General features: G+C 36.7%; 1 protein-coding gene across 20 annotated transcripts in view; it reads left to right on the top strand.

Annotated features, from left to right (window-relative positions):
* LOC107090598 (adhesion G protein-coupled receptor L3-like) overlaps positions 1-22,384 on the top strand; it is a 324,724-nt gene that overhangs the window by 14,000 nt on the left and 288,340 nt on the right. The window lies entirely within an intron of this gene.

Below are 22,384 nucleotides of genomic sequence, written 5' to 3'. Positions count from 1 at the left end.
AAAATTATTCTTTATTGTCAAAACTTTCATTTCAAACAGTAGGACTAGGGACACATTTTTGGATATTCTTCCACAATCTTTTTATGCTGCATTTACAATAAGTGTTTTGAGTGTGAAACAGGAGGCAAAAAACAAATTCTTGAAGCATGCTGGGTAAAATGGGTACCAACACCTCTGATGCATTTTTCTGGTCTCTTGTGTACAATGGCAGACCCGATAAGGGGAGTCGTTTTGCTTTGTTTGAGGGTATAAGTGTGGAAAAAATTTGTTTCAGAGGTTAAATGAGAAGATGCACCTTGAAAAAAATAATCCAAGGAGTATATCAATATATTAATTGTACTTTTGGGTTTAAGTGTCCTTTAGGTAGGTGGTAAAGAAAGTTTAAGATAATGTGAAGGTTATAAAATAATATTAAAAAGAGTATTATCTACACAGATAAGTAAGGAAATATTTTTGTGGCGGAATCAGAGCAGTCTTACTTTTTGTCTAAAAAATATATATTTTGTATTAAGGATTGCAGTACAGACAACAACACAAAGCAAGCCACTAATTTAGTATTGCCACATAATCATGTAGAAGAGGCCAATCCTGCAAAGTCAATGACTGCAATCAACTGGCTTTCCTTAGATAGAAGGATAAACTGAGCATCTGATTCATCCAGAGGCAGAGATGAGTTTTGTTGATTTCATTAAGAATCCCACAGGCAACTGAAGTCCAAAAAAACTAAATACTGGAAAAAAAAAAAATCCAATAAATATCTGGAAAAACACACATGGGGAGCAAAGAGACAACGAAGCAACAAAATAACAAGAAACCAGAAATGAGGAACTGAAGTGGCAGTGTATATATAGAGAACAGAACAAAGAATGGACTAATGAGATGATATGGAGCAGGTGTGAATAGAACTAACTAAAGGGAGCTAAGGGGAAAGGAAACAGGAAGAAGGAGGCAACAGAGAGTAACTCAAAAACACAACACTGCTAGAAAACTGCAAAGACACAAAATTAAGAAGAAACTAAAAATAAACCTAAACAGAGGGCAGAACCCTGACCCTGATCTTCCTAATTCAAAATACAAAATACCTGACTTGTTAAACCTGATCTGCTCAATAGTAAAGTGAACAGAGGATTCATACATACAGCTTTTATTTCCACCTTTGAAAAAGAACTACTCAAACCTGGACTTGATTACACACATTTATTTGATTATTTAAAAGTAGAATAATAGTGTTTTATTACTTTTCTGTGCAGTGTTGCGGAAATTTATTCTAATGTAATTTTTGTTTAAGCTGTATCATTTCTCTTGTCAACTCGATGTTTCATTCCTGCTTAATTAACATATTTAAAATTTAAATAACAGTTTTTTTTAGCTCGGTGCCTTCCTTCACTTCCCTCATTGAGGTTTGTCATTCCGCAGCAATGTTCAGGGCTATTGTCTCTCTTCAGCATTCCTCAGCCTTATGCTGTTGACTGGCTATGCTGGCTGAGTGGAGCCATACAACATCCATACATCATCTGAAAGACAGAGTGACAGACAGTCAGAGCTGAGATGTCAGATCTCTCTCTTCAGGTTACTGACATTCACTCCCTTCCTGTTCCCCACAGTGACAGTCCATCTTCTGTCTGAGACTGCATTAATAGTTACGGCTCTGCCCACTTCCAGGCCTCACCAGCAGCAACAAATGACACCCTAGTGATATGAATTACCCTTTGGAGGATAGAACAGGCATAACTTTACTTTTAGTTAATGCTTTTGGAGCAAACAGCTGTAGAGATATAAATGGTATTTAATCATTTACAGCCTTATTATAGTTGTCCGACCACTCTATGCATGCATAGATTGATAGCTAGATTAAATTCATCAAAATGTTAGGCTTTTATAATCTTCTCATAGACCCCTTTTAACCCTCTCATACATAATAAATGCAGATAAAAGTCAGGTTCACATTGGGGGAAATAGCCTAACAAGGTAACATGCTTTTTGTAGTTGGAAAATATGAAAGTGAAGCCTGACACTAGACTATGAGCTCACTCGGGTCAATGTAGGTCGACACTTTATGGAATTCCTGCCTATAATGATTAATAAGGTCGGTGTAGTCATTGCCTTGCAACATATCAGTGGAATGCAGGAATGAGACAGTTATCTGTAATCCAGTTTTATTACACCTGCCCCTGCGGTTTCGTCTTTTCCTTCCTGTTACAGATCAGTGCTTAACTATCCCAGCTCCTAATGCTTAACAGCAGGCGTTCTTTCGTCACCCGCGATCTCCCTGACGCACTTTTCTTCCGTTTTGTTTTTTAAGCTGCATGGCCAGTCCCGCACCGCCCCTTAATCTGTGCTGCATTTTTAAAAAACTCAGCCGGAGAGCCACTTGCAGTCGCAGCAGAGCAGAAATAATAGGCTAAGCAGCTCAAATGCAGCCGTGACTCTCAGGTAATTTGCTAATTTCTGTCCTCTCAGCAGGTGTTAACAGTTGTTGGACGCTGTAGCTTGCAGGTGTGTAAAACCGATTTGTATCATTCATCTTGCTATAGAGGGAAACACAGGAGCGCCTTGATCAATTAAAAGATCATGAAAAAGTTATTTTACTTTTGAAATTAAAATCTTAAAAGTAAATATTAGATTTTTATCTTTCTTGGGTTTTGGTTGGTAACTGAACGGAATGCTTTAAATTGGAACAGGCTTTTTTTTTTTCATGAATTACTGCATCAGTGCATTGTGGTATCTCTATAGCAATGCAGAGGTTGTCGTGGAAACCCAACTTGCTTTAATATCAGAACATTTGCAATGTTATTTTCCTCTTTAAAGTGTCTTGTAGATCCTACATGGGTTTTGTCTGACCAGTTTATTTGCCAATCCAGCAACTCTTTAATTGTTTCATTTGGTGTGTTTTTACTTTCACATTTTACTTTTTGAATGTGAACTTTGTAACTTTCACTTGTGATGATCATTGCTCCTTGTACAGAAAAAAAAGGGGCAGGACAGGGCAAAGTTAAGTGGATTATTAGTGCTGCGCATTTGTATTATTACAGCTGGAAACTCATTGTTTTATTCAATGCACGTTTCACAGTGCATTATTACTAATGTGGGAATGGTGTCGAAGAATGTTCTTAAAGCTGGCTCTGATGCAGTAAGATTTCAGTACGTTTTTTACCACTGTGCTGGTTTGTCCAGTTCCGTAAAATGTATTTATTATGCAGCTGGGTTGAATGGAGTTGGTTTGTATCTACTGTATTTTGCTTTAGTTTATTCACATCTGCATTTAAAGAGCTGAGTAAAACCCTGTTCTCTTTAGAGTGGAGCAAATGTGGCACCTGTGAATACCTCCTTAATCAGACATTGGTACTTTTGGCATTGTGGGCACAAACCAGTAGCCTGACGTAGTCCCACTCAATTCTAGTCAGAATATGAGTCTGATACTGCTCCATAGAGCTGTGATTATGGGGCGTGTTTCGAACGAACCAGGAAAAAAAATGCCTCTGCACTCAATTGGATAGACCTACAACCAATAAGAGCAACGGAGTGCGTGACGTATGTTAAGCGAGGCATAGTTGTTGTCAACAAAAATCAAAGCGTGCAGTTGCACGCCTATAATAAGAAGATGAGACTTGATTGCGTTTCTCTGTTCCTCTTTTAAAATTAATTTGCTGTCGATATCTTCTAGAACAGACCTAATAGCAGAATCTATTCACCTAAAATCTCCAGCGGCAGCCATTATTGTTGTCACCCAAGCGCGCTTTGGTCACATGGTTGATTACGTTACTGTTGGTCATCTGTCCATCATCGTATAAAGCCCGCCCTGACAATTTGATTGGATCGCCTAACAGTGGGCGATAATACTCGCGCTGCTATGGAGCAGAGCCAGACCGAACTTCCCGACCTCAAACTTTGTGGGCGGGACTAAGTTCGGAATGGCACCCAGGCTAACAAACCAGGTAATGCTGGATATGTACGTTAACATCTACATAAAGAATGTCAGCAGAAGGAAGCATTGTATGCTCTGAAATGATCTGAGATGTAACAGTCCCAAATCAGCCACTACCACAGCTTCCCATAGAGTTACCTCTTCAACTTTTTCCACCACAGTTTTTCCCTCCACTAAACTTTCCAGCAAGTATTTTTTTTTTTGTCAGGGCATTTTGTAGTCTTTCTTCCTAGGAATTTGTCTGCAGGAGAACTCTTATTTATAAATATGTGAATATTTATTTTTCTTTCTTTTTTTCCCTTTTTTTTAACAGTGTCCTATATGGCAATGTGGCAATAAGAATAATTGTCTTGATGCCAAAAAGAGCCCAACAGATTTTACTGTCACAAGTGGAGCAGTACGGCTATCGCCATAGTGTTCCGCTTGTTTTATGCATATAAATGGCTTTATTATAATTATGCAGGGTGTTTTACAGATTATATGGACACTGCAATGTAAGTAGAACAGCAAATAAAAACCAGAAAAAAAGGAGAAAAGATGAAAGAAAGAGGAGATAAAAGGGAGATAATGATAATATGTGAATATTTCTGCTTTATTGTTGTCATGTTATAGTAACATTATCTGAGAAACAGAACACCTCGTTTTTTATTAGTTGTTAGCCATGCTAATTAAGTCTATGTAAAATAATGATTAATTTGACACTTTCTGTGCAATAAGGTATTTTAATATATAATGTAGGAAATACACTTTTTTAAATTGAATAGATAATAAGATGATAAGGTAACCTTTCACTTACTTTTTATTGTAATAAGATCCATGCACCTGTAGGCTTTACTTTCTCTTCCTGTTGCCAAATGAGCATTAAAATTTCACCACTTTTACCTTTTATGTTGTTTGTATTTAGTGCAGTGTCTTTTCGCATCAAACAGTCTTCTCACGCAACCATCTAGTTGTGAGTAAACCAACTTTTTATTTGGAAAGCCTGATCCCTGCTTAAGGGATTCCATAGCAATCCCAAGAGAGGCCCCTTTTCTCAAGCTGACGGGGAAAATTGGGATTGGGAAGTCCGTCGAAGCCACTTTTAATTACACTGGCAGTGGAGGTTGAAACTGAGCAGGAATCAATTGCCTTTTATTCATCACTTTTTCTTTTGCATTTTCCAATGTCTATAGAGGATGAAAATGAAGACAGAGACTTCTTTTTCTCTACATTGCTGGCATAAAGCGGCTTTTTAATGTTTTTTTGTGCTTCTGATAACCTTTTAATACAATGAGGGCATCTATATCAAACCATGCATCTTATCTAATTAGGAAATGCCACTAAAAATGAAAATGGATCAGGGTGAAGTCTGGAAAGGAGCCATGCAAGCACTTTGTTTTGATGGAGTTTTGATGTTTTTTTTGTTATTTGTTGTGATGTCTTAGTAACTTTGGCTGTTGATACTTGGAGTATACTGTGATCAGGGGGTGTAGGTGTGACAAAGTACAAAGCGAACAGATCATCCTGTGCTCGTCCTACAGGTCTGAGCTGTGGATTCGTACATATACCTGTTTTGCAGTGATCTTAAGTCTCTAATCTAGCAAAATGTCACCCTCACCTGGGTATTAGAGGCTGGCTGTGTCACCTCAATTGCCTGCAGGAGATCTGTCTGCGTCTGCTCATGTGGATGACTCTGGACTACAAAAAAACGAGATCAGTTACTTATGATACAGACGGTGGCTTTGCTTTTGTTTCTCTGTTTTCAAGATTATGGCTTCTCCTGTTTTCCTGACAAGACGAACTGACCCTGAGCTTTGCACAATCACACCAGCAGATGCAACAATTCGTCATGCACAAGAAACCACACTCCGCCAACCATCTGTCTCTGTGTCTGCCACTGTACTGTAGCATTTTTTTTTTAGCCACACACAAAAAAAGACATTGAACATACCATAAACCATAAAAATAAGTCTGAGAACATTTCGACATTTTGTCATGTGGTAGGCACAATCGGCTCTGTGTTTTATAGATTTTTTGTGAAAGACAAAATACTAAGTAATGCACAACTAAACACAATTTCATAAAATATTTCTTACATTTCAGAAATGTGGAACACTGTCTTTATTTTGAAATTCTTTAATCTTTTTGGGCTCCTTACTTTCAAAATGAACCAAATAGCCCTTAAAACCTCATTGTCACAATATAATATAAGAGTAGCAGGACTCTACTATGGTAATGCGTTTCTTCTGCATTGAAAAGTAAGCCGGTTCAGTTTTGTGGGAAAGCAGATGGAGGTAAATACAGACAGTCCTGGAAAAGCTTGGATCTAAAGCTTGGTTTATGCTTGACATGTTGGTGATGTTAAGATGGACAAAATATGTCAAATTTGGCTTCTACATTCCTTTGTGAGGCATCTGTTCGGATAGAATTTTTTGCATCGGGCACCTAGGGAAATTTGAAACTACACAGACAGATCCACACAGGAAAAAATTGTGAGCAAGCAGCAGCTTTTACTAGCAATGGTTAGTAAATGTAAACATCTAGAGACATTGTGTTATTTAGCCCATAAATGCCATCATTTTTAACAGATTGTAGAAAAAATCCTAGGAAGAAATGACAGTCACTCTTGGATGGCATGAAGATGATGTGGAAACAGTTGTAAATAGCTGTGTTTTCTCCTTCCTTGTGAAGTGTGGTGTTGTCAGCTTCATGTTTATGCTGCACACACCCCCTCCGGATGGGGGAACAGCCACATAGGGTATGAAAGCTGCAGACGATGTGATGAGCGGCTAATTTTCGACACTGATTCTACATGAATCAAGCATAAGTCAGTCATTAGGCCTCCACACCAAGCCATATGAACGGCTTTAGCCCTACTGTAGTCGGAGTTCTGGAGCGGATCATACCAGTCCAGACTTAATCCAGGACCCTCAAACAGACTATAATACCATTGCTGAGCACTTTTATAACTACTTGCCTCAGTACACCTATACCCTGGAGTGTTAATTTGCAGTGTGCCTGTTCCAAAGTACCAAAAAAAAGAGGATTATATGTAGGGGCAATACATTTGAGTTAAAAGAGAAGTAGGAGTGGAAATTAAGAAAGGGTGTTTGAATCCAAATACAAAACAATATCTTGAAGAGTGTATCTGAAGAAGTGAAACGATACATGTGTACGATTAACTTAAACAAATCCATGACGGATGCTATTTTCTTTGTGAGATTTTATTCTGTCTAAACATCATGTGTGTAGGATCTAACCATGCATAGCCTCATATTTTGAAATCTAGCCGATCTTAGTCTTCCTGTGTCTGACTTTCTGTCTTGCTCATCTGGTTTTTAGAAAATGACGTGTTTTGCTCAACATCCATCACAAATAGGCTTGATCTTTATATCTGTCTGTCAACAGAGAGGTAGGTCTACTGTTCGTCACGCTGCAGTGCAACAGACCTGGTGGAAATGATCATATTTACTAGAAAGGCTTCTATTAGAAATGGTACGGATGAAGGGTGAATAATGGGTTAGTGTCCCTTGTCTTGCACACCTGAATGCAGTGGATGAAATAACTTAATCATGTCAGCAATCAACCAAATGAACTGCATTATTTTATTGTTGAAGAACAGACATAAGTGAAAATTGCTATAGAATGGCTTTGGGTTCCAAAGTTCCAACTCACTTTAAAAGACTTGAGACTGGGGATCAATGTTCACCTGCAAAAATTACGACGGCACAACTGCACAGTATTGGTTAGGATTAAAGTAGACCCTGGGTTAAAATTAAATTCAAATGAGAATTTATGAAAGACTTAAACTTAAGGTCTATGCTGTACAAAACTGATGAGCTTTAGCAATTTTGAATAAATAATTAGAAATTATGTATTGCTATTCTTCCACTTCACAGTTATGCACTGATTTTATCATGATCAAATCAAAATAAACCACTGTGAAGAAAACCAGAGACTTTTGCAAGGCAATAAATGTGCTCCAATAGCTTTTCCTGACTTGTAGATGAACCATGTAACAGAAACCATTAAATGTGCAATGCAGGCTGTTAATATATTTTGTAGTAGTTAGTGAAAGGTTTACTATTAAGAGTCCTGCTATACTGTTACCTCAACTGGATACCAGAGTGAGTTATTATTTTCAGTTAAAATGAGCTGGACCCCCTAGATAGTAAAAAGTCAAGAAGGTCACAGGTATCGGTTTACCACCTCTTGGAGCCGATTACAAATTTAGGAACATTTCTTTATTTCCCAGCCTCAGCAGAAAAACAAAATTAGGTTTGAGAATTAATGCGAAATAGGTTCCGAGGGTAATATGATAACAACAGGAGCCCCCGTTGGCTCCCCTGGTAAAGATTTATGAAGAGCATTAACATAAATGCAACTTATTGCACAGGTTTAAATCACACTTGTAAAATTTTGAATTTTTAAATTGAATATATTTGTTCAGTGTTAAAACAAAACCGGTGGTGGCAGAGTAATTGATGCCACCACTGGCAGTTCTTTGCACAACCGCCATTTTGCTAATAGAGCAAAACCTATTCTCTTATTACAGTTCAGAAGACTGAAACATGCAGAAAATGGATGCTTAAGAGACTGTTTTGTCCAGTCTCAAGTATTTTACAAATAATTTAAAGTGATTATGATAAATAAAATAAAGTCTCAACAATTAGTTGAATATGCAGGTCACAAGTTCAGTTGAAGTTCTAAACTTTTAATTTTCAGTCCTAAAAAGTGATTTAAATGTAATTAGGTAATTTCTTTCAATGAGAGTAATAGTGCTTTAGATTTTTGTTTTAATGCTTATAATGCTTTTCACAGTAAACTTCTTTCTGTCTTTTGAAACGTTTCAATGTTCCTATAACAGTGTGTTTATAAAAAAAAGAAAAAGAAAACTGAGATAACCTGCTTTTATTTTGGTGTTCACCATTTCTGTAAATGCACAACATGCTCTTCTGTGTTTACTTATTTGAAGAGTGGTTAAGAGGAAGTGATCTATAATACTATTTCTAACAGGAAATTAAAAGCCATTAAATGTTATAGACCTAAATGTTAATTAAATATAAGAAAAGAAAAACCTTTTTTTAATAGAAATACTGTAATTGGGGTTGTCAGTGATTGTGAGAACGAATTTTTCTCCACTGAGAAGATGCAATTTGATTAAGGATTGGATTTCCTTTTTTGTGTTCAAATGGCACAACTTTAAAAATAAACAAATGTAATTGAGGTTGTACAGCATCTTAAGCCAGAAAAATTGATAGTTTATATAACCCATTCGAAAATGGTGCATGATGCTGCTTTTGATTTTCTTTTAACATGCAGTAGCAGTCATATCTGTGCTAAGACAGTGGCTGTCCTATGTTAGAAATGGGATTTAGTCAGCTTTAGAGGTTGATTTCTGTTTGCTTCTTGACTTTTCTAGATGCCTTGTGCCCTTTGCACCACTGTAAGCTTTTGCTTTCAACTTTCATTTTTTCCCCTTTGCAGTTAATTTTAGTTACACTTGCTCATTTCAAGTGATCTGATGAGAACATGGCCCTTATCTACCGCTGAGCTGAAGAATTGAGCTTGTTTCCAGAGCCCATAAAAAGGCAGTAGATTGTTACATTCTGCAGCAGAAGCCACTGACTTGGCCATTCCTTCCAAACATACATAGAAAGATACCTATCACTTAATATTTTTGCTCTTGTATTTTGGGCTATGTGTTTAAATACTTTTCTACAAGTATAAGAAGGGAGCTTTGGGACAATGAGGTTGAAGCATACAGGACCACAGTAAGTGAAGGTTACTCAGCTGATGGAAGGGAACGTCTTGTAGGAAGGGTATGGATTCTAGTATATGCTTGGAAAAGGCAAGATTGAGAAACATACTTTATGATTATTAAACAAAAAGATTTCCCTGGGATACATTTCAGTTAAGTTTGGACATATTTCCCTGTGTTAGAGCAGCTAATTCAAAGGAGGTGTTTCTGTCAGATCTTATTCCGCCACTCTTCGATACTACGTTATTGTGCCCTATAGATTCACGTTGGAACTGAAAAATAGCTGTGCGATGTTCTGCATGAAGACCAGTGTTGGTGGCATTATGTGTGTTTTCATAGATTTTGTCGGATGTGGGTTAAAGATGTATAGAACATAATGGGTGTTATTTTTTCAAGAAGGGATCACCTTTATTGAGACCTGTCTCTAGTTCTTGATAGAGTTTTTAATGAGGACTTCTTTTGCTATTTAGTATTCATGGCTCTTTTTTTTCTGTTTTTTCTTACTTTTTAAAAATGATTTAAGGTGTTAGTAAGTAAATTAAGGTAAGTGTTCAAAATGAATATTAATTAAAAGCAACTGCATAACTTAAAATTGGATGTGTTATTTGCTATTTGCTATTTGTTATTTACTTTTGCGTATCGTTGCTCTTTCTTGGCTTTTCAAACTCTTTCCCATGAAACTTGAGATGGTGAGATGATCACTGAATGAGTCATGTGACCCAAAAGGGTGTAAGCTCCTCTTAAACACTAAAGCTAGCTAAACTAAAAGTTTTCTTTAGGCAGCAAAACAGATAAGACACTTACCTGATTCAATATATATTTGATATATTTCGGTACTATAAGAATTATTGTAAAAGGTTAAATGTTCTGTCATTCTAAGTTACTTCATGATATATTAGACTGCTCGTTAAAAGTTATCTCCTATCCAAAATGGGGACAGAGACTAGCCGTTTCTCAATATGTGTACGTACTTATGCACTAAGACCTAGTACTGTTGCAGTTCACAAGAACACAAGACCGAGAACAGACAAAGTTCCCGGATGTTGTTCTTGCCCCTCCCTCTTTACTGAGTATGCATCAGAGCAGACTTGTCAATTCTTGAGATTGACAGCTGTCCCAGCATGCACCGTGGCAGAAGCAGCTTCCAATGGAGCGCTCACAGAGCTCAGAGTATTAAGTTAAAATATCAGGTGCCCTTTGTGGCAAAGTTAGAGTGTTGCTCTAAATGTTAATTTTGTTGGCATGGTGTTAGTAGGGAAATGAGTCAAACTAGATTTTTTTCTAGATGTCTGGGACAATAAGGTCTATAATTTGGACAAGACGGACTATATTGTTTTCCAATACAAACCATGGCTTCATTTTTAACTGTCAACTAACTGTAAAAAAGTATACATTTTGCTTGCAATTTTCTATAAATGATGAAAAAATATTAGGTTGGGAAAAATATATTTTTAGGACCTGTATTATTTACAGATCTACATTTTTTCTCTGGAAAGGGGAGCTACTGAAGATATGGGTTCTCTATGCCAAGTGTTGCCAGTCTTGTCCTACATAATCTCTCACCTTCTTTTGACTCTCCAGCTAGGAAGATCTATAGGTACATAGTAAACCTGATTTGACCAAAGTTATCTTGGCCAAATCTATCCGCTGTTGAAGCTGTTGACAACCTCTATTCATGCTGGTAGACGGCTACCTTGTACAAGGTCACGTGGTACCATTGCTCTTTAAGCAGTCGTAGTTATGTCTTCCTTTGTAGTCACAGTGAAAGGTTGATGTGCCCCGAGATGACCAGCTCCTTCTCACAGGGGTCCTGTGATATCTTGGTTGTTTCCTTCCAGGCTTGAATGGGCACATTGTGCCGCTGCTTGCCTTCTGCTGTTGTGCAGACCACTGCACACACCTGTCAAGCCATGTCCTCAGCGCCTTGGGTGTTGAGATACTCCAGAGCCCCTACACACACATACACACCCCATATACATAGTAACAAAACCATAAGCAGTCTGATATGAACAAATAAACGGTCGGTTACACGGACCATATGCAAAGAGATGAATGTGTATACACAAGGAAAATACAACTGAATCTTACATAAACACATCGACTCACATACACAAAGTTTGAATTTCATTGGAAACACATCTCTGTATTCGCTCATGGCAAAGTTATATTCAGCTTGCAGGATGGACTCAGAGCTCAGAGAGGGTCAAGTTCCACTCCTGACAGGGTGGGGGGCTAGGGCACCAAAGGTTGGCCTGGGCACACAGGCTAGCACATGGGAACGGGATTCAGAAGTAAACTACTGGTAACTTGATACAGGCTCTCAATCAGTTACAGATTTCTGGAGCAAAGGCAGCTTGTTGAATGGCATAGTCAGTCACACACAATTAGACCCAGTTAAGAGCACAATTTTTAACAACTGTGTTTGTGGTTGATCATTTTGGTGGAACCCAAGCACATTTAGAGGTGTCACTTTTTGCTCAGGAATATTTGTCATAATTTTGTCTTGTTTTCATACCAGTAAGCTGAAAATAATGAGTTACAGATTGGTCATTAGCAAACGTATCTCAAGCACTTCATCACTTTAATTGGGAAGCTAAATATTTTAGGTTAAAGTCTCTGTAATCATTTTTAATGGAAAGTAATACTACAATTAGATGTAGAATTTTGTTTTGGCATTGTTACGTTTTTTTAAGCTGTACTTACTGACATATTGCTTGCTTGAAGAAAAAAAAAGGAGTAGTTTGTATTTAATTTATTTTGCATGAAATCTTATACCTGTTTTGTGACTTCACTCAGTTAAGGCATTGTCCTTGATTTCCTGCAGCACTCTAGTACATACTCTCATTGCCTTTGAGTGTGCTCTTGTGGATTTGTATTTCAAGTCCTTCGGGTAATGAGCCTCTACTAAAGCTTTACAGTACATGCCATCATAGTAACATGCTAAATTATCATTTGCACATCCACATCTTAAGCATACTGCTTAAGAACCTAAGCCACAATGTCAGCCAAACAAAGCCCACTCCCACTGTTATTGCGACCTTCAAAGGTAGTCATTTTCTTTTGAATGAGAATATTTTAAATAAGGATGACCATAATTTTCATTGTAGTCCACTTATAGAAAATATACACTTTTTTCCAGAAGGACAGAGAATTTATCATCCTCCCATCAATACTCTCCCGCTTATGCCTTCACGGTCATGGTGGGGCTGGTGCCCATCTCTGACAGTCTATGGGCACAAGATGGGGTACACGATGGACAGCTCACCGGACTGTCACAGGGCAAGAATTTATCATACTGAGATAAATGAGATGGTATCAGAATCACCTCACAGACAATAATAGGCTTGTATCAGCAGGTTTGGATGTGACCATGAGGCTTTATATATTAACGAGCCAACCTCTATTTCTAGTTGCTTTCACTCAATATTTTTGTCAGTGGACAGGCTTCCTACAGGTGCATCAAATACTTGAAAATGCTTGAATTTTAGTAAGGTGTTGGAAAGTTATTGACAGTGCATGAATATAACTGCCCTTTTTTTGTATTAAAGAGCACTCTAACAGTCTGAATTAAAGCCTCGATTTGATATTTTTTTTGTTTAAGGCACAAAATATCTAGCAAAGATTTTTGCCTTTAATAAAGTCTCAGCCTGGCTGCTGCTCAGAGTGGGTTTGTTCCTTTTAGAAATACCAGTGAGTGAGCAGAAGAGATCACTTGACACAAAAACCATCAGCCGGCTCTGGCATCTTCTCACACAGTTAAGAAACAAGCCAAACTGGAGTATATACTTATGTCTTGCTAGTCTTACATGTCTCAAGTGAGGACAGATAGCATGCCAGGCTTTTGACCTTTTATTAACTGCTTGCTCAAAGAAGCAAGTTACAAAATATGTTTAAAAGGAGGACCAGATCCTCATTAGCTCTTGCCAAATATATAGTTTTCACTATTGAGAGTTTGGACTCTCGAACCATGTAAAAAGTACACCATAATAGTATGTGGAAATCTTGATTCTAATTTAGTTAAGAACCTGCAGGTAAATCGCAAAATGATTGCTTGAAGATGGATTAAACTAGAGTATTATGCCATCTACTTCAGTTGAAATGGGTAAAAATCAAAATATTGAAAAAGCTAGTATAGAATGTTGGCTGATGGTTTTAAATATGCGAAAAGTAGCTGTGACTTGACAATACTGGCAATGTTTAATGTACATTTTATCTTTTCACCTTCTTCTAGCAATATGTTAATTTGATATTAACCTCTTAAAACCCACCTAAGTTTAAGTAATCCTTGCCTATTTTGCATACCCGAATGGAAAATCAAACAACTGAGGAACTGTAAGCCCAAACTACTGTATGTGTGTCTGGGCTAATACTGTAACTTGCAGAACTTTAATCAGTTGCACAATATTTAAGATTTGTGATATTATAGGCTCCTTTCCAGTGCTGTGGGATACAGATGACTCTAAAGTATGGGGATCAAAAAGTAGGAGATTATACAGTACCTTGAAACTGCTTGCTGTGGTGACAAGTGCACAAACCTCTATGATGGGCACTATTGTTTTTTCTGTCCACTGTTGTGGTTCGAAAAAAGGGATCGGATACCATTTACTCCCAAGGGGTAACAAAACCATGTTATTATCATACATAATAAAACACTTGAGCTTGCATTCTTTATGTGTGAAGTTTTAGCAGTATAAATGTTTCATTTGCCTAAGTGCTGTAGTTTTGGAGACTATAAAAGTACATTTATTGTATTTCTACCTGAATTTCCAATCTGCAATGGCCCCTATCTCAGAGGTTTGCACTGTTCTTTTTCAGACCTCATGAAGAAACCTTGTTATACTGATACATTTTTTTAGATTATTAACTATTTAGGGTAAAATAAAGAAGTAAGGAAATAACATGTTATGCAACAAACAGTCTTAGTATTAGTAAGGCTAAAGCACAAGGAAGATGCGGAACATACATAATCTTCCAGCAGTTGTCACCCAGCTAAGTCAATTGTTCTTAGCGTCCCTGAATTTAATGTGACCCTTGGGTGTCATGGCGCTGACTTTGCATTGTAATTGCTGCCCCTTGGCTTGAGTTTGTCAAAGAGATTGCTTACAGTCTTTGATTACTTGAGTAACCATTGCAATGTAGCATCATGTGGTAAAGACAGCCATCATGGCCAAGGACCTTGTTTGTGCAATTTCCTTTTCTTAGCAACTAGTAGGGTTATATTGGAAAATAAAATTGAAAAAATTTATTTAATAAACTGATGGTTGTCATATTGCCATACGTAATAAAACCCTTGTCTTTAATGACATTCTGTTCCTAATACATAGTCATTAGAATAGATTTTGCCACTGCAGGCAGGCTGTCCTTAAGGTTTAGGATGATGTTTACAAAAACATCTCAACACTCTTTATGAAGAGCTTTTTTCAGGTCAGACATGCTAAGAGTTGATGAGAAGAACTGGGTCACAGTGTACAAGCTGCATTAGTCAAAGGTGCTCTATTGGGTTAAGGTCTAGACTCTAAAAATAAATGAGGTACCTCTGTGGTTGCTTGTCCATAGCCCAACAGATCTTGCTTTGTGCAATGGTGACCAATCATATGGAGTTACAATGGGTCATTTATAATATGTTCTCACATTGTTGGGGCAATTACATTTTTATTTAATTTTTATTTACATTTTGTTTATAATGCATATGTAATGACAACTTCCAAACGCTGCTGTAGCATTTGACAACATATCCCCTACTCAAAGTCACAAAATTTTATTCAGCTTTAAATACTTCCATTTATCTATATAGCATTTGGTTGTATAGATATAGTATTTTATTTTGGAAGAACTGGACATTATTTAGCCACATTGGTTGTCTTTAAATGCTTATATATATATATATATATATATATATATATATATATATATATATATATATATATATATATATATATATNTAGTAGTAAGTAATTTTAAGAGCTTAAATAGGAAGAAAAATGTGCTTGATGTTCCGCTGTCTAATATTCTCTTCATAAACCATATAGCAAAAAGAGAAAAAATCCATCAAAACATAAACACATGGTTCAGAGTGAGAATTCCTAATTTTACTGCTTAAATTAATCTCTTTTTGCTTTTCTTTGCTAATGAAAACTGTTATGTTACGTTAGCATTTATTTATATATATATATATATATATATATATATATATATATATATATATATATGTGTGTGTGTGTGTGTGGCTTTATATATTCATGTGTCAAACTTTTATCTACATGTTTACAGGAGTCAGATTAAATAACTTGCATCTAGTCACAATTTATGACTAGAAACCTTGTGATCACCGGTGAGAGGAGTGTGTTGAGAAAAGGTTTCAATATTTGTGGACTTTGATTTTGAACTGAGTTATGGCTCATCAGTGCAAGCATATATCACCCTGCAGGTTTGAACATTTAGGATATCTATGATTAAGTTACATATTCAGTGAAATTGATTTTATGAGTGGAATTATGATGCAGTCTGGCTTTAGGGCCCCACCTCACCATTTGTGTCACCTTTCTCCCCTGGCTTTAAAAGGAGTGTATGCATAGGTCAGGAGGATCTCACATTGTGTGACGTAAGTTTCAGGACTTGTTTTGTGTGTACTCAAGCTTTATAAGCAAGACCCCTGCTCTTTTTCTTGGGCTACTCAGAAGACCACACAAAATTTGAAGACCATTAGCTATTAATCCTGCTGACATATGGTCACTTCTGTGGCAGGGTTGTTTTTGTTTCCAATTACTTGACATTAACAGGGGATGGTGGGATATTTACAAATGAGGACATTTCAGGACTGAACTGGCACAGGTAGCTGATATCACAGTAGTTTTTACGAAGCTCCAAGAGGTGACCCCTTCATTTCAAAATGTTTGCAGAAGGTGTATACATGCCTAGATGCTTTCCACATCCTTACTATCTATGGCCATGGAAGTGATCAATTAGTCAGTTTTCAGAGGGCGTTAGGTTTATCTTTAAGCGTAAACAAAGTCTTTGAATCCTGATAAGATTAGCCTCTGAATGCAACGTATTTTAAAGGCTCTCCATTCTTGGCAATAGCTGGCGGTTAATGAATGGTTTCAAACTTACAAGAATGTAGGTTACTGACGTGTGCCACCAATTTCAGTGGGTTTTTCTGTTCATTAGCCATATCTCTCTTGCCTTTGGCCTTGGTGTGAACATTCTGACTTGTCAGTTACAGTGTCACAACCAGAGGGTCATTTAATTTAGAGCCCCGCTCTGCCGATTAGGGCTTTTTTGTGAGGAGCTGCAACTACTGTAATACGGGTGTTTGGGTCAGTGACGGGCACAATGGCTTTGTTACTCTCGCTGACTTCCTCACTATTGCCTCTCCCTCTCTTTCTCAGCACATTTTCCACTTGGCTGATAAAATAAGCCACTCTTTGATGAGCTTTCAGCAAGCCACGGCACTCTCCCTCTGTAAATGCTTTTATAAAGACACACCACAGGCTGTCAACTCAGATCATTCATCCAGTGGCAGTGGCCGTTCATTGCTTTCTCACAGAATATATGCTATTGCTTCCTATTGACAGGACATTCAGATAAGAACTAAGTTTATTGCGAAACATTTATATTTAGCGGAAAAAATATATTACTGATATTATTAGTCAAAATCTGTTTATTGTTGGACACCCAAATTCATGCTCAAGTATGTTTTTTTTTTAATATTTGTTATCTACTTTGAAACAGTGGAATAGCCCAAGGCTGAGGTAACTAACAGCTGCAAAGCCAACACAGGTTGCAGAAAAGCAGATGGTGTGTGCTGCTAGTCAGGAGACCGAGAGTTTGTTTTTGATTTAATCTGGTATACAGCACAAATAGCTTAGGATTTAGCTTTAGTTCCATTTCCCTTCCAGATGCTGCATTAAGAAGTGCATTTCTATGTAGCTGCAGTTATTTTCTTGTTCCGCAAATATAATGTACTGTACTATGGTAGCATTAAATACACATAGGCTGTTAAAGGGTTCAAGATACCTGGAATATATATCATATTTTCACTGTAACAACAGGATGGTGTTAAATAATCTTAATAGGTTTTTTATACCAAATTAATTAACTTTTGATAGTGTATACTCTGGTACACAAATAATAACAACTAAGACTGTGTGAAGGTTAACGTACAGTATTTTTATCATCTTTAAGCCAATTCATGCATATGATAATTATTCAATCTCTTAAGCAAAAAAAGGACACAAGGTGATACAATGAGGTAAAAGGAAGAATTTTCACAACAAACATTTGACATAAATATATATATATATATATATATATATATATATATATATATATATATATATATATAAATGCTAAAGTAAATGGATTTTCATGAGCAAAGAAAAGCAAAAAGAGATTAATTTCAAGCAGTAAAATTTGGACTTCTCACTCTGAACCATGTGTTTATGTTTTGATGGATATTTTTTCTTTTTGCTATATGGTTTATGAAGAGAATATTAGACAGCGGAACATCAAGCACATTTTTCTTCCTATTTAAGCTCTTAAAATTACTTACTACTAATCGCACAGTGTCATTTTATGCAGTTCTATAACTCCTGGTTATAATAAAGAGTATCAATTTTTTTTTTTTATGTTTGCATGCATTTCTATAAGCAAACATGAATTGATAAGATCTCAAATTCCAGCTCAATTATCTTTGAACAAATTTGTCATGTAAACACCGGCTTAGAGTTAATTAAAATGAATTGCATTTAATTTGTGTGCAGAACTGAAAACTGTTTACAGTAAAGTAGAACAACAACATACATATATGTTAGTGGTATGGCAAACGCAACCTTCTCCTTCTCCTGTAGAATCTTTTTGTGGAATTAACATACTTAATGATAATGAAATCCTAAATCGTCCATGAAAGAAAAACATTACCACATGCTACATTATGGTCAGGCATTACCAGAAATGGTGTCTTCTGCAGCATAACCACACACCAAGCCCTATCAGCTCACTATAACTACAATGAATCACATTTGGAGTGTGAAATAAAATTTGGGTGTAAGATTGTGGCAGTGACTGCTGGAGAGTCATGCTACGTTTCATCACTTTGTAATTTAGAACGCACTTCTTTCGACAAGGGAGCTAAAAAACGGAGCGGAGTGGATAATGTGACAAAGAAAAGGAGCCAATTTTCTGTGTGTTGCAACACACAGTGCCGGCTCTCGCACTCATGCTTTTCAGCAGGAGGACAATTGTTCACTTTAGCTTTCTAGTGATCCTGGATAGTATGTGTGGCACTCCAACACACTTCTTTAGAAGAAAAAAAAAAAATGCCTCACATTCCCTTCTAATTTAAATGGTCGCATATCTTTAGCAGGCAGTGAAAAGTTAATGAGATGATGTAAAATTAATCCTTCTCTCAGTTTTGCTTCATAATGGAATCTTAGACAGCCTGTACTTAACATGCAGACCTTTTTCTTTTACAATTTAAAGTGGCCTTTTGGATGGGCAGTTTAATCCAAACCTTAAAATGTCAGCATGTTGAGACTTATAAATAAGGCAACTTTTTATGCTTTAAGTAAAATCTAGTACAATAGACATTTTAAGAGGAATAATCAAGCTCATAAATTCACATATTCCAGAGTAATCATCCATTAATTAGGTTTATTTCTGGTTTAAGGAGATAAATGTATAAATTTGATATCAGAAACCTAGAATGGTCCTACAAGGACTTTCGCTGACAGGTTTAGTTGAGTTAACTAAGTTATGCTACCCAGGTCCACTGCTAAAGGCTTAAACTTTCTTTTGTTGCTCTGTGATAGGATTTGGAGCCCGAACAGGTTACAGCTGTGGAAACTAAATGAAACATATTCTCATTTAGAGTTTCCAGGCCCATTGAATGCATTTCTGGTTAACCTCCCTGGTGCATAATTTTTGGTTTAACTGGTTTATTTGTTTTTTCAGCAACAGCAGAAGAATAGTAATCCTAAGAGACCTGTGAAATGAAAAAAATACATATAAAAGAGTATTTTAAACAGTATGATTCCTATCAGGCACATCCCAGTTAGATATCAACTTGCGTAAACGTTATTTGGGGCCACAGTTTTAACTTTGTTATTGCCAGAGAAACGAGAGTTTTGTCTTAATGCTGCAGAGATTAGCAGTGCTACCCCTTCCTCGCTTGTTTTATTTTATTTTTGTGTCCATTAGCTGGCTGGAGGAATTTCTTTTATCTACAACACTTATTGCTTGTCAGTACCACATGCAAACCAACTGGAATGTCTGTTTAATGTGAAACGTAGATTTGTAAGGCAGCATTTAAATCAGTGCCTTGTTCTTCTGAATGGTTGCTTATCTTTGCACAGAACATTCCAGCAGTATTTAGCTTAGAGATTCCTCTGCTCAGTGGAGAAATCCGATAGAGTATGAGGAAGATATTCAAAATTAAACGCCTAAAATAAAGGCAAGTTTTGTCCACTATTGGATATTTTTTTTATTTCCCATGTTAGTCATTCAGTTTGTGTGATAGTTTATGGTAGGAATTGTTGCAATATGGTGTGAGCGGGTTTCTTTCCAAACAATCGCGGGCCTGCAAAATAATTGGCAGATGCTCCATTGACCAAACCAGCTACAGCATTTTGAGCCGAGTTGACCTATAGCATCTGCATCCGCTGCCAGAGACTTAAATTTGATCAAACATAATGAAGAGCAGATTTGATGAAGCAAGCCCTTGGCAGCACGATTGAAAGCCAAGATTGGTTGGTCATTTTGCCCAGATGATGTTTAGAAATGGGCACGATTATTCAGATATTTTTTCTCCCATATTTTTTGGTACTGTATTTTCTTTTTTTTTTTATAATTGACTCATGCGATTAGTCTCACAAATAAATGACTGAAATTGTTGACTGTCGCTAATCTTTTTAAATGATATATTGAAACATTTTTATCTCAGCCAAAGCAAAACACAGATACATCTGTATAGTGTTAAAATTTTGAATCTGGTCAGTTTGATGATGATCACTAATTATCAGTATATTTTAAAAACACAATCACTTTTAACACAAACATATAAGGCTGCTGACTTTTCAAGTGTATCACAGTGTGTCACTGACATCTTTCACAGAGAGATTTAAGCCAAAAAGGCTTTTTTAAGAGGTTGGGTGTTCATAGACAGTCAAAGAGGATAATGAAAGGTTGGTGGGAAGAAAAAGCATGTTAGAAACAGGTATATAGGAAAGAGAAACTGGTTGATGTTTGTGCTAATGCTTTTCATACTAAAACACAAGGCTTCACAAGTGAGCACTGACTGTGGAAAATTGCAAAGACTTAATTTAAAGGGAGGACTCTTCAGACCTTGTTTCACATTTATGTCTGTCTGAACACCTGGAACACTTCCGAATTTAACCCAAACTCTTTAAGTAGGCTTTATTCCTTAAATGTGCAGGGAGGACTTTTGCAAAAATTTTTAAAGGTCCCTATTAGAATGCCAATAAACGTGTTAGAGAGCATGCACAAGTCCATTAATAGCAGTGATGTGAAATTGATTTCTCCAAATAGCATGCCAACCTTTAGCTGTCTAGTAGAAACTTCACAACCAAGGCATCAGTGGGAAGCCCGACCTTTACTTTTGGTGTACGCCATCATGTGAAAGAATCTCCCAAAAACACCCTGGTCTTGTTTCTCTTTTCTGAGGCCTTTCTCTTCTTCTCATACACTTCGTAGACACCTTTTCGCTTACGACCCTTGGCCGTTTTCAAAGAACCGTGGATAGAAAGGCAAGGTTTAATGACTGGCTGAAACCGTAGCACGCCACACATACACCTGAAAGTGATCATGGGCAGAAAAACATAGCTACCTTAGGGACGATCATGTAGGGTGCCCTTATGTGAACTATCACCAGAACGGTTGACAAATACGAGGACCACTTATTTTGATATTGGACACTCAACTTTTTGTTAATATATTGTCCTGAATGCAGTCTTTCTCATATGTGTTGTATGTCTAAACATTTCTACACTAAAATATGTTATTGATTGAATATAATTTCCAAATTATGGAGAGAAAACTGATTTTGTGTTTCTGTCATCAGTAAGCTATTAAGCGAGTAATGTTTTAAACTCCTAGAGGTCAGTTTTAGAAATTTAAAACTTTTTTAGATGAATTTGTATTTGAGTTTCAATCTTTAAAAAAGCATTGCTCAAATAAATTAACTTTCAATGATACTCTAATTTGTGGAGATTCACAGTTGACAAAGGGTCTTTTTAATTTGATTTATGAATTACCTTCCTTGGAAACTGCATTTACAGAAGCTGCTGTATAGTGCTCATCAGTTTTATGACTGCATGTGAGAAAGGATTAAAAATCAGGTAAAGATACTTTATTTGTAGAGGTGAAAAATAAATTATATATACTTAATAACTGTGAATGAAGTTAGAATTTCTTTTTTTAGTTCATTAATTCAGATGTTATTAAACAGTACTACTTGGCTTTTAGATACTGGTATTCAGCGTAAACATTTTTAGCAAAGTGGCTTGAATGGAAGAAAAGAATGTTTAAAAATTGAACTAAATGAGAGAAAGGACACAGGGAAGAAGGGCTGAGATGTGCATCTGGTGGAGGGGTAACGAGACAGCGCAAAAGGTTGACGAGTGTATGGGAGGGCAGTCATCAAAATGCTAATGTTGTATGGGATATTTACTGCAGAGGCTTAATGCAGTTTAAAACAGGCTCTT

This window comes from Cyprinodon variegatus, unplaced genomic scaffold (genome assembly GCF_000732505.1).
Source record: "Cyprinodon variegatus isolate N-32 unplaced genomic scaffold, C_variegatus-1.0 Scaffold302, whole genome shotgun sequence".
Classification (NCBI taxonomy): domain Eukaryota; kingdom Metazoa; phylum Chordata; class Actinopteri; order Cyprinodontiformes; family Cyprinodontidae; genus Cyprinodon; species Cyprinodon variegatus.
Note: the sequence above shows the minus strand (reverse complement) of the source record. Positions and strands in the feature narration are given on the sequence as shown.